Source organism: Dendrobates tinctorius, unplaced genomic scaffold (assembly GCF_039654945.1).
Source record: "Dendrobates tinctorius isolate UK_male_01 unplaced genomic scaffold, ASM3965494v1 ptg000265l, whole genome shotgun sequence".
In the NCBI taxonomy this organism is placed as follows: domain Eukaryota; kingdom Metazoa; phylum Chordata; class Amphibia; order Anura; family Dendrobatidae; genus Dendrobates; species Dendrobates tinctorius.
In genome coordinates this window covers 12,070,001-12,086,862 of record NW_027361932.1, presented here as the reverse complement: position 1 = coordinate 12,086,862, position 16,862 = coordinate 12,070,001, and the positions used below count along the sequence as shown (strand labels likewise).

The following is a 16,862-nucleotide window of genomic DNA, read 5'->3' as shown; positions in this document are numbered from 1 at the left end:
TGTAAATAAGCCCTGAAAGGCGGTGACCGTAACTTGTATTGGCCAAACCTGGTGACAGATTCCCTTTACGGGAAAAAAGAAAGATGCGTATTTGCCTCCTGTACTATAAAATTATTCTGTTACTTTGTTGCTAATATAGTGCCAGTACATTCATCAGTGCTTTATACAGGTCTGGGCTGTCAGAGTCCGTGTTGGAGTCAGAAGAAATAGATCTCATTTGGCTTTAAAAAAAAAAATATATATATATATATATATATATATATATATATATATATATATATATATATATATATATATATATATATATATATATATATATATATATATATTTTTTAAATGCATAGTTAGGTTTCATATATACTTTTAAAATGGCTTAATTTTTCTGTTATTTTGAATCACAAGTGTTATGCTCTAGTAATCCTTAAGAGATGATTATACGCTATTAAAGAGAACCTGTCATTACACTTGTAGCCATACCCAGGACAGCCTGAATCGGCGCCCGGCTCCGCAACTGCAGTCAGGTATATTTTACTCTGTTCAGACAAAACTGAAGAAAAGGGGACTATAGGGAGAGACCTGATTGATCCAATGATGTTGATAGCTGGCTGTCCACATTGCGCTTGATTGACATGTCTCTCCCTATGTAGACAAATAAGAAATACCCGTCAATCATCTGGAGCAAGGTGAGGAGAAGCCAGCCAGAAGACAAGTATCTCTGTGAAATCTGGTTCCTTGCATACAAGGCTACGATTAGCTTGTACAATGCCAAGCTTCAGCTTGAATGTAAAGCATACTGTCCTAGTCTGTGATATCATATATTATGAGTCATGTTTTACGATCCTATACAGTTGAATTTGGTTTGTGGCGTGTGTAGATCGTTGCCAATCATCTTTATGCATGCCTACTGCTTAGACATAGTGGAGACGCGTGATTATATGGGGATCCATTTTTCAGGGCTTTGGCTAGACCACTTTTTATCTCCCACATACGGTAATTGTTGCATGGTTAAATGATCCATTGGTTTTGGATTACTTTCATCTAACGTGTGCCCATTTCATAGGGTTTATACGCTTTCAAAGATTATTCCTCATGGAGATGGGAAAAGAAACTCCCAGTTAAGCTGTCACTCATCCTCTCAGGGTCCAGCTCTGCCTCTTGCTATTGCTCTTGTGGTTGTAGCTGCTGCAGTGACGTTGACAACGCTGCAGCCAATCACTGAGCTCAGCAGTGCAAATAGCTTCAGCATTGTAGACGTGACGTCACAAGCACCAAAGCAATAGTTAAGAGGCACTACCATAGCCGAGGAGGATGAGAAATGGGTCAATTCAGCAGGGTCTTTTCCCTTCCTAAGTCTCTGAAGCAATAAGCTTTGAAAGGGACAACCCCTTTTAACCTCTTGCTGCCATCGGATGAATAGTAGTCCGACGGCAGTAATCCCACGCTTTGATATGGGCTCCGGCGGTGAGCCCACATCAAAGCCGGGACATGTCAGCTGTTTTGAACAGCTGACATGTGTCCGCAATAGGCACGGGTGGAATCGCGATCCACCCGCGCCTATTAACTAGTTAAATGCCGCTGTCAAACTCTGACAGCAGCATTTAACGCGTGCATCCGACCGGAAATGCGCGCACCACTGACCCCCATCACGTGATTGCGGGTCCTCTGTTCATCAGCATAACAACCAGACGTCTCCTTGAGACCTCTATGGTTGTTGATGCCGGATTGCTATGAGCGCAGTGCTCATAGCAATGCAGTAATTCTGCTACATAGAGGCATTCTGAGCATCTAAAATTGAGCTATGGAGGCTATTGAAGCATGCCAAAAGTTAAAGAAAAATGTTTTTCAAAATAAAATAAGTTTGAATCGCACCCCCCCGCCGCTCCATTCAAAATAAAAACAAACATTCACGTTTGGTAACTACGCATTCAGAATCGCCTGATCATTTAAAAAAATTAACCTGATCGCTAAACAGCGTATCAAGAAAAAAATCGAAACACCAGAATTACGTTTTTTTTGGTAGCAGCGACATTGCATTAAAATGCAATAACGGGCGATCAAATGAACGTATCTGCACCAAAATGGTATCATTAGAAGCGACAGTTCAGTGCGCAAAAAAATAAGCCTTCGCCAAACCTGGGATCATGGAAACTGGAGACGTTACGGGTCTCGGAAAATGGCACAATTTTTTTTTTTCTTTTTTTAAAACAAAATGTGGAAATTCCTTTCACCAATTAAAAAACAACCTAGACATGTTTGTTTATGAACTCGTAATTACCTGGAGAATCATAATGGCAGGTCAGTTTTAGCATTTAGTGAACCTAACAAAAAAAGCCAAACAAAAGTGTGGGATTGCACTTTTTTTTGCAATTTCACCTCACTTGGAATTTTTTCCCGTTTTCGAGTACACAAGATGCTAAAATCAATGGGTGTCGTTCAAAAGTACAATTTGCCCCCCAAAAAATAAGCCCTCACATGGCCATATTGGCAGAAAAATAAAGTTGTGGAAAGAAGGGATGCGCAAAACCGAAAAAGCTCTGGTCATTAAGGGGTTAAAAATAGTGATACTGCAACCTGGCATTGTCATTGGGACTGAGTTATAATAGCACACACAAGCTGTACATCTATGCGGCGCTGTGTTGAGGTAAACCTGGACAAAACCACTTAGGGGATTATTTTCTATAAAATACTTGTTCTGTGCCACATTCTGTATAGAAAATGAAATAATTGTAACTGATGCTGGAGGTTTGAAGTGCTTTCTAATGGTACACCACACCTTTTTATGTTTGCTAGCCTGTCGGTTGTGCAGATACTGTGGTTGTAAGTCTTGTAGTTTAGCTCTGGCAAGGTTAAACATTAACACTTGGCAATGAAGTAGCTGTGCCTGAAAGAATACTGACTTTTACACAGACCTCTGTATATAGAGTACTGGTCTCTACTTGTCTCCCACTTACCTTGGGGAGAAAAAAAACGTTTAACTTGTGTTGAAATCTTTTTTTTTAGGGTCTCTTTTATATTAATTTTGACTCTGAAATGGGGTGCAGTCAGACAGCCATTTAATACAGACAGTAATTGGAACGCAGTGTACAGACTGGCAGGCGGGTCTCCCAACTCAAGCGTGACATCTTCATATAGTTCTATGCAGCTGTCATGCTCTGGTCAGGAGAGACACCCTGCCAGTCTGTGCACTGCGTTTCAATCTCGGTCGGATTCTTCGGGCCGTGTGACTGTGCCCTTAGGCCTGATTTTACATCCGTGTGCCGCAGTCCTATTAAGTCTTGACATGTACCTTTAAAAAAAAAAAAAAAAAAAATTTCTCCTGTCCCTACATCAGGAGTCCCCAACCTGTTAGCTTGGGAGCCACATGTGGCTCATGTTTTCCGATGAATTGTGGCTTGCGGCTGTCTGCCAGCTTGGTGCATTAGGTCCAGGTCTAGCAAACAGGTATGAAGAGTACATCTCAAAATGGTGAATTTTGTGAGTAGCCCGCCACAGGAAATCGGATCTGATGCACATATACTGGTCTTAGGCTATGTGCACACGTAGATTTAGGTCCTGCGGATTTGGAAAAATAAGCAGGTTAATTCTCAGGTCAAAAGACCTGTGGTTTACCTGCGGATTAGCCTGCGGTTTCACACCTCTACAATGGAGAAGGTGTGAAACCGCAGCGGAATCCGCACAAAGAATTGACATGCTGCGGATTTGAACCCACAGCAAATACGCGCGGAAAAATCCGCAGCATGTGCACAGCGTTTTTTCAGTTTACCATTGAAAACAATGATACTGTACAATGCAGCTAAATCTGCAGACCCGCAGAGCCTGAAACGCTGCGGATTCGCAGCAGAATCCGCACCGTGTGCACATAGCCTTAGGGGTTTAGAGATGTTTTAGGTATGGTATGCTTGAGGATACTACTGTACCTGTTAGAAGATGTGCTCAAAGCTGGATGTGACAGTGTGTTCGGAGTGCTTGATGGGAGAATACTGAATGGGGGTATTGTGGGAACCCCCTGGATCTCAGTGTACTGCTTTTAGAGTGATTTATGTGGAAAAGCTTCGGTTATCATTATACCCGTAACGGGGGCTTTGGTTTACACTACTTTGAGGGGGACAGGAGCTGGATGTGGCTCTCAAGGTCAAAATGGTTTTGGGACCGCTACATTGCAGTGTTAAATGCAGGCTGCACGCTGATGGCCTATGTAATGCTGTCTATGATTTGTGTTTCACAGACCCATATACTTGTCAGTGATTTTCTTTTGTTTTAATCGAAAACAACTTTTTTTTTTTTTGAGGACATATGGATGTGACTTGCACAGTAGACTTTTATGGGTATGTATTTGAAATGTAGAAGTCGCTGATAAAATGCGGAAGCGATTCTCAGATTTCTGAAGGAGACCTTATCTGCACTTTGTAATTTGGCGAAATTGTGGCAACCAAAAATTGCACAGTATGTTTTTACCGTTAGGCATAGGATTTACATAGGCCACAATGTGAACACCGCCTTATTCAGGATGCTTCTGTACAGACTACAGGCTAGATATATTTATGGCTAAACAATACATAACTGTCAATATCATGAAAGGTCATGTAGGTGGCAATACTTAACATGTAGTTCATGTGCATGCTCCTCTCATCTGTAGCCGTGTTATAGTAACTAGGAGCAAGGGCATGTCTGCATGCATCACTACTGCCTCCTCCATCAGAGGCTTCAGAGGAGAGCACTCCTGTTTTTTATTACATGCTGTTGGGAGCCATTTCACCCAGTCAGTGTTGCCAAACTTCACCAAAGATGTGGTAACCATTAAAGAGTAGATACTGTCTGTTCCACAGCATTACATATATTTTGCTTACTTTCTGATGGCACTCATCAGTTGGGAGTACAACCGTTTGTTCTGGGGGTGAAATAATCATCTGTCTTGGGGGACAATACATTCAGATTTACTTAGTATATGTTATTGCTAATGAGAAAAAGGAGAAAGAAGTGTCTTATCCGGAAGTGGTTTTGTTTCTCAAGCTACAGGAATTGTGACACTTATGCACTTGATCCCAGTTATATAAAGAGATGTTGGTACTACAGATGGGGAAACTATCTTGGATTTTGAGATTTGTACACACAAGCAAGTGCGTCTTGTAAAATTCAGCCTTGTTCTGATACTGATTGCCTAGCCCAGGGCTGTGTAGTCGGTAAGCCAAACTTGCGACTCCGACTCCCACATATATTGCTTATATTTAAGTGTAAAATTTATTGTAGTACAATGTGAACATCAGACATTTAATCATTTCTATGATCCAATAATCAAGATATTTAGAACATAATATCCATTTATTGGAATACAACTTTAGAACACAAAAAACTGTAATAAATTGTAAATATGTAATACACTGTATACATGTACATGTATACGGTACAGACCAAAGTTTGGACACACCTTCTCATTCAAAGAGTTTTCTTAATTTTCATGACTATGAAAATTGTAGATTCATTCTGAAGGCATCAAAACAATGAATTAACACATGTGGAATTATATAATTAAAGTGTGAAACAACTGAAAATATGTCTTATATTCTTCAAAGTTGCCACCTTTTGCTTTGATTACTGCTTTGCACACTCTTGGCATTCTCTTGATGAGCTTCAAGTGGTAGTCACTAGAGTTGAGCGACTTTGGTCGGATCGGGTTTCGTGAAACCCGAATGAAACAAAATAAGTTTCAGATGAAACTCGTCCGACTAGAGCAAAAAAAGTCGAGTTTCGTCCGACTTTTATTTCCCATTGACTTGCATTGGGGTCGGGTTTCGGACGAAACTCCGACTTTGTTTTGCTCTAGTCGGACGAGTTTCATCTGAAACTTATTTTGTTTCATTCGGGTTTCACGAAACCCGATCCGACCAAAGTCGCTCAACTCTAGTAGTCACCAGAAATGGTCTTCCAACAGTCTTGAAGGAGTTCCCAGAGATGCTTAGCACTTGGCCCTTTTGCCTTCACTCTGCGGTCCAGCTCACCCCAAACCATCTCGATTGGGTTCAGGTCTGGTGATTGTGGAGGCCAGGTCATCTGGCGTAGCACCCCATCACTCTCCTCCTTGGTCAAATAGCCCTTACACAGCCTGGAGGTGTGTTTGAGGCCATTGTCCTGTTGAAAAATAAATGATGGTCCAACTAAACACAAACCGGATGGAATAGCATGCCGCTGCTAGATGCTGTGGTAGCCATGCTGGTTCAGTATGCCTTCAGTTTTGAATAAATCCCCAACAGTGTCACCAGCAAAGCACCCCCACACCATCACACCTCTTCCTCCATGCTTCACGGTGGGAACCAGGCATGTAGAGTCCATCCGTTCACCTTTTCTGCGTCGCACAAAGACATGGTGGTTGGAACCAAAGATCTCAAATTTGGACTCCTCAGACAAAGCACAGATTTCCACTGGTCTAATGTCCATTCCTTGTGTTCTCTAGCCCAAACAAGTCTCTTCTGCTTGTGGCCTGTCCTTAGCAGTGGTTTCCTAGCAGCTATTTTACCATGAAGGCCTGCTGCACAAAGTCTCCTCTTAACAGTTGTTGTAGAGATGTGTCTGCTGCTAGAACTCTGTGTGGCATTGACCTGGTCTCTATTCTGAGCTACTGTTAACCTGCGATTTCTGAGGCTGGTGACTAGGATGAACTTATCCTCCGCAGCAGAGGTGACTCTTGGTCTTCCTTTCCTGGGGCGGTCCTCATGAGAGCCAGTTTCTTTGTAGCGCTTGATGGTTTTTGCCAATGCACTTGGGGACACTTTCAAAGTTTTCCCAATTTTTCGTACTGACTAACCTTCATTTCTTAAAGTAATGATGGCCACTCATTTTTCTTTACTCAGCTGCTTTTTTCTTGCCCTAATACAAATTCTAACAGTCTATTCAGTAGGACTATCACCTGTGTATCCACCAGACTTCTGCACAACACAACTGATAGTCCCAACCTCATTTATAAGGCAAGAAATCCCACTTATTAAACCTGACAGGGCACACCTGTGAAGTGAAAACCATTTCCGGTGACTACCTCTTGAAGCTCATCAAGAGAATGCCAAGAGTGTGCAAAGCAGAAATCAAAGCAAAAGGTGGCTACTTTGAAGAAATGGATATATAATAATAATCTTTATTTTTTTTATATAGCGCTAACATATTCCGCAGCGCTTTACAGTTTGCACACATTATCACTGTCCCCGATGGGGCTCAATCTAAATTCCCTATCAGTATGTCTTTGGAGTGTGGGAGGAAACCGGAGAACCCGGAGGAAACCCACGCAAACACGGGGAGAACATACAAACTCCTTGCAGATGTTGTCCTTGGATAGAGCATATTTCTAATCTGCTTTTGCTATTGAAAACATTATGAGCTCAAAAACCTTTCAGGTGATGCGGTTTTTTAAAAAGCTGATCCGCTTTTGCAACTGAAAAACGTATCCTAAAAAACGCAGGAAAAACGCTGTGTGTGAATGTAGCCTTAGATCAGGAATAGAACAGTCATTTATAGGACATTTCATAACTTTTCCAAATTCCTATGAAAAAATATTCAGCACATTCTGCATTGAACTACTGTACCCAATTTATTGTTTTAGGAGTCGGTCCATTTTATACCGACTCCACCAAAATGAGCACCGACTACAACTCCGACTCCACAGCCCTGACCTAGCCATTCCAAAAGTTGAATTCACTATAGTGATGAGTAAACGTGCTAACAAACAGGCAATCCCCACAAGTGTTGCAGCTGTCTAAGGTTATGTTCCCACGTCAGTAAAGGCTGCGAGTTGGACGCTGCATACATCCGCGTCCAACCCGCAGCGTCCAGATGTTACAGCATACTGGATGGAATTTCTTGATGTCCACTATGCGTCCACAGATGTCCACAGCGTTCTTCCATGTCAATTTATCTTGCGGAGACGTGAGTATCCGCAAGATAAATATCACTCGTACAATGTATTGGATGCGGTGATTCCGCACGGTTCAATGAACACGTGGAATCGCCTGCATTCAAAAGCCGGCAGCATTTTGGACGCAGCGGACATGTGCTACGTCCAAAGCGCTGCCGATTACGGACCGTGTGCACCTAACAGCCTTTAATACTGCAGCTGCGAGGACTCTTATTTGAGCACGCCCAAGATACTCAGATAACACTTGAGCATCCTCGCATAACACGCTACCTGAGCACGTTCACTCATCACTAATTGGCTCCTTTCTATCCTGCAGTAACCAAACTGCCTCTTGCTTGTTCCCTTTTTTTCTGCTGTGTTATGGTGCCTGAGGCTGCAGAAAATCGCATTTATTTTAATTACGTGTATTTCTTCTATGACCAATATAATCTGGAATCTCCCAGATACAGCTACACCTATTGGCAGAGCATGTCTTTACATGCACTACCGAGATACCTGGATGTGTGACATCCAAGTACATTGTAGAGCAGGTCCTTACATGTAAGCCAGAGGTGGAAAGATGGAATCTTTAAAAGTAAAAATGAGTATAAATCTGCTCTGTTCATTTTATATTTTTATTGCAAAAAGTTTACCACATATAAAGGGAACCTGTCAGCAAAATTTACCGCTATGTCAATGCCATGGATGCATGCACCTTTTTAAATTGATTCCTAATCCTGATTGTTTAGTCAAAGCTCCCTTCACTTTCACAAAAAATGCTTTTAGTGATGCTAATGACCTTGACTTGTCCAAGAGTTATGCGCTCATCCCTCTCAAGGCCGGCTTACCTATGCCACTGAAATTTTCCCCTACAAAGGCTTGATTTTTCCATCGCTTCATTGGGGGACACAGGAACCATGGGTTGTATGCTGCTGCCACTAGGAGGCTGACACTATGCACATAAGAAAAGTTAGCTCCTCCGCAGTATACACACCACCGACTGGTGCTCAATTAATCAGTTTAGCTTGGTGTCAGTAGGCGATGGACACAGGTCTTTCATTAGACCCTTATCTACCTCTGTGTGCGTCGTTCATTTTCAGGTTTTCCGGAGGGATACAGAGTGAAGTCACTTCTGTACTCCCACAAAAGAGACTGAGTACGGCGGGTACGCCACCCTGTATCCTCATGTCTACATGGCAGGATCAAGAGCCCTAACACGGATGAGTGTCCAGGCGACCCGGACTGATACTAGCCCCGTCTCCTTCCCACTCGCCCACCAGAGCCTGTCGGTCAAGGGAGATACGGACGTCAGAGGATTCACATGGACGTCTTGATTCTTCCGAGATAAGAGGTACCTCATTTCTTCCTCAAGTACCCCTTTAGGAGAAGACGACGGAGGGTAAGTATTTCCCTCCCCGACTCCTCTGACTGGGCCCTTAGTAGTTCCCCCTGGGCGGTGGAGTTGCCACTGCAGGCTCCCAAGGAGCGCAGGAAAGCAAGTGTAGGTCTAGCTGTTCTGTGCGGCGCATCCTACTCTTCCTGAGTCGAGTTGGGGCTTACCGCTGCCGTTTTGCGTTTTCTGTGAGGCCTCTGAGCCGACCTGCACTCCTCCGGCGGCCGCCGGCTCTAATCCAGACCCCGGCTTCTATTTGGGCCTTGTCCTGACGCGCGGCCACGCCCCTTTCGGCAGGCTTTTTCCCGCCCGTCCTGCGCCGACCACTGCTCCATTCAGGGACGGGAGCCGATGTTTGGTCCCGCCCACTCCTCCCAATCATCCTATAGCAGTTTGGCACCGCCATCTTGGTACCCCTGAAAGAGCGGTTCGCTCCACCCCCCTCTTTCCAATCCCACAGTGAGCTAATGACCGCCCACTGCTTAAGGAGGGAGCGTTTTTCCTCAGGCTGCCACCATTTTACCTCAGCCTGTGAGCCGGTCACCTTTTTTCCTGCCTGCAGGCCTCGCAGACCCAAGCAAGCTGCACAGCCCCATAGCTAGAAGTCGCTTCAGGACACCGCTTCCGTGAGTAGCTCTGCAGACTGACACCCTCCTCGGCTCTGTGTCCCCTAACAGTCTGGCACTGTTAGTGGGTTAGCTCACCATGTCTAATTCTAAACCTCTTCGCTCTCGCCGTCTTGCCACCTCCTCTTCCTCTGCAGTGGTCAGTCACTTTGCATGTTCTTCTTGTAATCGCAAATTTCCATCAGGTCAGTCCTCTCCCCTCTGTCAGGACTGCAGCAACCTCATTGAGCCCACCGCCAGGAGCCTCCTGTTGTCCCAATCGAGAGTGAAGCCCCTATCCCTGGTTGGGCTTCATCTCTGTCGCAATCTGTGGCGGTTCTCACCAGGGTGTCTGTCCCTTGTTTCTGTCCCCTATAAGTTGCCTGTGCAGGACCCAGCAGGTCACAGGAAGCTCCGTCTGAGCCTGCCAATAATAGCCGCAAAAGATCCAGACAGGAGCATCGGTCGGGTTCTTCCCATTCCGTCTCGCCCCATAGCCCGCTCCAGTGGCCCTCTTCCCGATCATCCTCTCCTGAGCCAGGCGAAGCTTTTTCGAATGCGTCCTCTGAGGATGCTTTGGAGCTGGACTCGGACCAAATCGCTGATATGAGGGGATATGGTCCAGAGTCTCATTGGAGCGATCAACCAAACTTTCAAGATCAAGGATTCGTCCGTGGAACCCGCAGATCAGGGGGTTTCGTTCAGACGGTCTAAACCTCCTTCAAAGGTCTTCGCTCCTCATTCGGAATTCCAGAAAATCCTGACCAGGGAAAGAGAAAATCCAACCAGGCGCTTTTAAAGAGGTAAACGCCTTGGCGTGTTATATACTTTCTCGCCAGACCTCACTGCAAACTGGTCAACTTCTCCTTCCGTGCATCCGCCGGTTTCCAGGCTATCTCACAACACGGTCCTTCCGATTTCTGGTGGAGCATCCTTGGGAGATCCTAATGACAGAATCATAGAATCCCTTGCGAAATCGACTTTCGAAGCGGCGGCATCTGCTCTAAGCCCGACTTTTGCTTCTACTTGGGTCTCAAAGGCCATAGCCAAATGGGCTATGGATCTCCGTCAGGGCATTCTGGCCGGAGCTCAGCCAGAGCAGCTGGTGGATCTCGCCGACCAGATTTCTCACGCAGGCGAATATTTGGTCTTTGCCTTCCTAGATGCCGCGTCTTGCGCAGCCCAGGCATCTAGCAATGTAGTGGCAATTCGGCGCACCGTTTTGGCTCAAGGACTGGCAGGCGGACTTGTCGTCAAAGAAGTCCCTCACCAGCCTACCTTTTCAGGGATCGCGTCTCTTCGGCGACAGACTGGACCAGATTATTAAGGACGCCACTGGGGGCACAAGCTCCCTCCTTCCCAAGTCCAAACCTCGTCAGCCCCATCCGAAACGTCAGTTTTGGGCCTTTTCGTCGTTTCACAACAAAGGCGCCTTACCAACAGCAGAGACCACAAGCGCGCCAAGATAGGAAAAGTTTCCTTTAGGCCCACTCCTTCCTGGCGCTCCCATTCCTCCCAAGGTAGATCCTCCAGGTCCAGACCTGGAAGATCATCCTCTGCATGACTATCATCAGAATCCCGGCGCATCCTTCTGGCTGGGCGGCCGCCTTCTTGCCTTCAGGGATGTCTGGCTCGCCTCGGTGGAAGACGCCTGGGTCAGGGAAGTTGTAACCTCGGGATACAAGATAGAATTTGTTTCGCACCCGCGGGATCGTTTCTTCGAATCCCGACCCCCGAAGGACCCCGCCTTGGTTATAGGTTTCTTCACAGCCATCACCTCTCTCCTCAGTTCGGGGGTGATTGTTCCCGTACCAGAAGAGGAGTGCTTCACAGGTTTTTACTCCAACCTGTTTGTAGTGCCGAAAAAAGGTGGTACGGTTCGGCCCATTCTGGATCTAAAATTACTAAACAAAAGGGTCCGTCTGCGACATTTCAGGATGGAGTCCCTTCGTTCAGTAATCGCCTCCATGGAGGCACTGGAATTTCTGTGCTCCATAGACATTCTTGACGCCTATCTACATGTCCCCATCTTCCCGGGACATCAGAGATTCTGCGCTTCGCAATTCAGCAGGAGCATTTCCAGTTTGTCGCCCTGCCATTCGGTCTCGCCACCGCTACCCAGGGTTTTTACAAAAATCATGGCAGCATTGATGGCCATCTTGAGGATCAGGGGTCTTGTGCTCTTTCCGTACCTCGACGACATCCTCATCAAAGCTCCTTCCTTGCCCCAGGCTCACGAAAGCCTGAACATCGTTCGCGACACCCTTTCTCGATTCGGGTGGATCATCAACAGAAAAAAGTCCTGCCAGGTCCCAACACAACGTCTGGTGTTCCTAGGCATGCTTTTCGACACCCGTCAGGCAAGAGTCTTCCTTCCCAAAGAATAGAGAGTAACTCTTCGGCGGGAGATTCGCTTGCTTCAGGGCCCCCGGCTCATTTCCCTCCGATCAGCCATAAGGATTCTAGGGAGAATTGTGGCGACGTCAGAAGCGTTTCCCTTCGCCCAATTTCATTCAAAACCACTTCAGCAGGCCATTCTGTCGCAGTGGAACAGATCTGTCTCCTCCCTGGATCACCCAATTCGACTCTCCTTTCGGGTCAAGCTGTCCCTCAGTTGGTGGCTAACATCACCTCTCATTTCCCAGGGCCGGTCCTTTCTTCCGGTACATTGGCAAGTGGTGACAACGGACGCAAGCCTTCTAGGCAGGGGCCCAGTGTTTCCGCCGTCTGACCATCCATGGTTGTTGGTCGACGCAGCAGGCTGCTCTCCCGATCAACATCCTAGAGATATGGGCAATTTTTCTGTCCTACTTCATTGGGACAAACTGCTCAAGGGTCTGCCAGTACGGATTCAGACGGACAATGCCACAGCGGTGGCATACGTCAACCACCAGGGAGGGACTCTAAGTTCCTTGTCATTGGCCGAGGTATCCAAAATCCTTCACTGGGCAGGGAGGTCAGTTCCAGCAATATCCGCGCTACATATTCCTGGAGTGGAAAACGGGGCCACCGACTTTCTCAGCCGCAAGGGTCTCGCAGCAGGGGAACGGTCCCTGCATCAGGAGGTCTTCCATCAGATTTGCCTTCGATGGGGGACCCCGTACGTGGACCTTATGGCATCCCGTCTCAACAGGAAGGCTACACTGTTCGTGTCCAGGGCCCGCGATCCCCTCGTGGTGGGCACCGATGCTCTGGCCATTACTTGGTCACAGTTCGTGCTCCCCTATCTGTTCCCTCCCCTTCCTTTTCTCCCCAAACTGTTGAAAAAGATCAAGGCAGAAGGGGTGCCAGTCATCCTAATCACGCCCGATTGGCCCAGAAGGTCTTGGTTCGCGGACATCGTCAACCTTCTCGCGGAGGCTTCCAGACAGACAAGATCTGCTCTCTCAGGGTCCGATTTGCCACCCCAATTCTCAGTCGCTCAATTTGATGACGTGGCCGTTGAGACCTCAGTTCTGAAGGGGTCAGGCTTTTCTAATCGGGTTATTCACACCATGATCTGGGCTAGAAAGCCATAGTCTTCCAGGATATACTATCGAACATGGAAGGCTTATTTCGGTTGGTGCAAGTCCAATCAGATTCCGCCTATGTCATTTTCGCTTCCTTCGGTTCTGGCATTCCTCCAGGCTGGTATGGACGCTGGTCTTGCCCTTAATTCTCTAAAGGGTCAAGTTTCGGCACTTTCCATTCTTTTCCAGAAGACATTGTCCTCTTGGACCCCTGGAATCTCAATCTTGTCCTAGAGGCCCTACAAAGTCCTCCCTTTGAGCCTCTCAGGGAAGTCTCTATCTTTTCTTTCCTGGAAAGTGGCCTTTCTCGTGGCCATTACTTCCATCCGGCGTGTCTCGGAATTGGCGGCCCTTTCTTGTCAACCCCCTTTCTTGGTGATTCACCAGGATAAGGTGGTACTGCGGCCTCCGCCTTCCTTCCTCCCCAAGGTGGTTTCTACTTTCCACCTGAATGAAGACATCGTTCTACCTTCACTTTGCCGGCTCCAATTCATCCCCGGGAACGCTGTTTGAACAAGCTAGACCTGGTCAGGGCGACGAAGGTCTATTTGGCTAGAACGGATGCGTTCCGGAAGACGAACTCCCTTTTCGTCATCCCAGATGGTGCACGAAAGGGCTTGCCGGCCTCCAAGGCGACTATTGCTCGCTGGATTAAATCGACAATGTTGGAGGCTTACCGGGTCAAGAACAGAGTGCCCCCTCCTGGGGTTAAAGCTCACCCCACCTGGGCAGTGGGTGCTTCCTGGGCGGTGCACCACAGGGCTTCCGCGCTACAGCTTTGTAAGGCTGCAACCTGGTCTTCGGTCCACACGTTTGCAAAGTTTTACAGGGTCCACACCTACGCTTCGGCGGATGCCAGCCTAGGAAGAAGGATCTTGCAGGCAGTGGTGGTGAGTCCGCTGACCTGATGGAAGTTTGCTTTTCCCTCCCCAGGGACTGCTTTGGGACGTCCCATGGTTCCTGTGTCCCCCCAATGAAGAGATGGAGAAAATAGGATTTTGGTTGCTTATCATAAAATCTGTTTCTCGGAGCCTTCATTGGGGGACACCGCACCTTCCCATGTCCACAACTTCTGTTTTCTGTATTATAGTTAGTTAAGTTGTCTGCCTGTTCTCTATTCTATTGCTTCTCCTACTGCTTTCTCACTAACTGATTAATTGAGCGCCAGTCGGTGGGGTGTATACTGCGGAGGAGGAGCTAACTTTTTTATGTGCATAGTGTCAGCCTCCTAGTGGCAGCAGCATACAACCCATGGTTCCTGTGTCCCCCCAATGAAGGCTCCGAGAAACAGATTTTACGGTAAGCAACCTAAATCCTCTTTTACATCCCTGCAATGTCCTCCTCCCTTTGCTCTAAATCCTTCTCATGCGTGATGCAAGCAGTCATCTCCTGCTAGCATCAGGATAGGGTATCTTTCCCTTCACTCTGCACATGTCCCATATCTGAGTGCTTCCCATCAAGTCTGCAGTGCTGAGCTTGTTTTGTGTTTGACTAGCGCCGCCCCACCTCACAGAAATCACTCTAAAGCAGGAGGAGCACTGCCAGAGCCCTGCAAACTGACCTCCAGCAGGCCACAAATGTGCATGTGTCTGCACAAACGGTTACAAACCGACTCATCAGCAGCATGCCCAGGCGTTGTAGGGAGGTCATACAGGCACGTGGAGGCCACACACAATACTGAGCATCGTTTTGACTTGTTTTAAGGACATTACATTCCAATTTAATTTTGTGTGTGACTCCAAATCCAGGCCTCCATTGGTTAATACATTTGATTTCCATTGATGATTTTTGTGTGATGTTGTTGTCAGCACATTCAACTTTGTACAGAACAAAGTATTCAATGAGAATATTTCCATGCATTCAGATATAGCATGTGTTATTTGTGTTCCCTTTATTTTTTTGAGCAGTGTATTATTGCAGCAAATCCCAACCTAACCATAGCTTTGACTACCAAAATGGTGTTACACTAACAGCATTGTATAAGCCCTTATGAGACCCTTGATCAGGTTATGTTTGTGTGAAATTGTGCTTTGCTAATCTTCTGTAAAGCTATGTTCACACGCAACGTTTTTGCAGCAGCCAAAACCTGCTCTTTGCAGTTAAAACGCTTTAAAAATGCCCACTTTCAGCAGTTTTTCGCTGCATTTTTGTTTCGTTTCTTAGGCTATGTTCACACATTGCATTTTGTATGTAAATTGCAAATTTTATGCTACATTTCAGTGCCAGCAAAGTGTATGAGATTTCAGAAATCTCATGTGCACACCTTTTTTATTTTTACTTTTTTTATTTTCTGTTATGTCAAAGAGCTGTGTATTTTGCATGTCACTTCTTTCAGAGTTTTTGCAGTGTTTTTCACCTATTAAAAGCAATAGGTGGTGCAAAAAAAACGCAGGTATCAAGGTTTGCAGTGTTCTTGGTGCCAAAACGTTATGAAGTTGAATAAGACTTTTTTTATGCACTAAACTTTTATCAGCATGCATAAGAGACCGTGCACAAGGTACCCTGAAAAAAATATGCACTAAAAATGCTGCAAACACTCAGCAAAACCTGCTTTTTGACGTTGCTTCTTTACTGCCAAGAGAGCAGGTTTTGCCTGCGCAGAAAAAGAAAAACGCTGCAAAAATGCACCATGTGAACATAGCCTAAGTTGTTTTAGGTGTGTAATAAATGTGCTTTGTCTACAGTACATTCTTAATAGTTTTGTTAACCAAAAACGCTGCCAAAAACACTGTTCACTTTCATTGATTTGTGGGTGAAAAGTGCTGAATTGACCTGTGCAGATTTAAACACAGCCGTTTTACAATTCAATCAGGACAAAGTGTAGAACATTATTTGAAAAACAGACCTCTGATGGCTAAGGGTGTGTGCACACACTGCGGATTGTCCTGTGGAATTTTCCTCACGGATTTGTGTAAAACCGCAGGTTTATCTGCAGATTTTCTGCGGTTTAGCCTGCGGGTTTCCCCTGTGGTTTGACACCTGCCATGGAGCAGGTGCCAACCCGCAGCGGAATCCGCACAAAGAATTGACCATTCTGCACCGTGTATACTGCGGATTTCTATTTCCATTGATTATAATGGGTACTGTACACTGCAGCACAAACTGCTGCGGATCCGCAGGACCAAAACCGCTGCAGATTCTGCTGTGGACACAAGAAGTAAATCTAGGATTCTGCTACACTCTTGATACCAGAGAGCAGCTCATTGTGAGTGCACATATCCATTATTTCCATACCTCCAATTATTCCAGTGTCAAACTCGTCTAACAAAATTTGTATAGCACATGTGAGCTTCATATTTCTAATGGTACACTGCTTACAGGTCGTGATAAATTTCAAAATAGTATGACTATGTAATTGACAATGATACTTTAACAAATAAGTATTTGCAGGGCGTGCACTACGAAACCTTCATGGATGCTTGAAACATGCATTTTTTTGCTGCAAATACCTTTTTGTTGTTTTTGTTAGAAAATTATGG

At 45.9% G+C, this 16,862-nt stretch overlaps 1 protein-coding gene across 1 annotated transcript in view; it reads left to right on the top strand.

Annotated features, from left to right (window-relative positions):
- MAPK1 (mitogen-activated protein kinase 1) overlaps positions 1 to 16,862 on the top strand; it is a 105,001-nt gene that overhangs the window by 29,064 nt on the left and 59,075 nt on the right. The gene's annotated exons all lie outside the window — the stretch shown is intronic.